This window comes from Corvus brachyrhynchos, unplaced genomic scaffold (genome assembly GCF_000691975.1).
Source record: "Corvus brachyrhynchos isolate BGI_N302 unplaced genomic scaffold, ASM69197v1 scaffold443, whole genome shotgun sequence".
Taxonomy (NCBI): Eukaryota; Metazoa; Chordata; class Aves; order Passeriformes; family Corvidae; genus Corvus; species Corvus brachyrhynchos.
Window position 1 is genome coordinate 127,787 of NW_008237220.1, and position 493 is coordinate 128,279.

A 493-nucleotide genomic window follows, 5' to 3' on the forward strand; every position below is an offset into this window, starting at 1 on the left:
ATGGTGGTCCCTCTCCAGGAGTCCTTCCTGGCACTGGGAATGGGATCCTAGGGTTCAGTTATCCTTCTTGGACCTGGGAACGGGGCCCCGGGGGTCAGTCCTAACACAGATCCCCTGAATTTCAGGTCCATGAGCAGTTCCAGGAGGTGACTGCTGCTTCCTGCAGGGCCCGGGCTCCCTCCAGAACCTGGAAACCTCCGCGGGTTCTACTTTTCCTGGCAGCTTCCTCGGAGGCAGGTCCAAATAGAGCACAACCCCGGATCCTGGCGTTTCCCCCAAGAAACTGTACAGCAGAGGCTCAGGACAAGCAGAACTAACAAATTACGGCCCCGACGCATCAATAGCTCCGTAATGAACCACAAAACTCGTGGAATTAGAGCCGGCTCAGCCTCCACCCGACCTGAGCTCCAGCAAGAGCGGCAGGAGATGCAGCAGCTTTACGGGTGCTTCCCTGGGAAGCCCGGGAGCGCAGAGCCGTGCCCGTGGGGAGCAG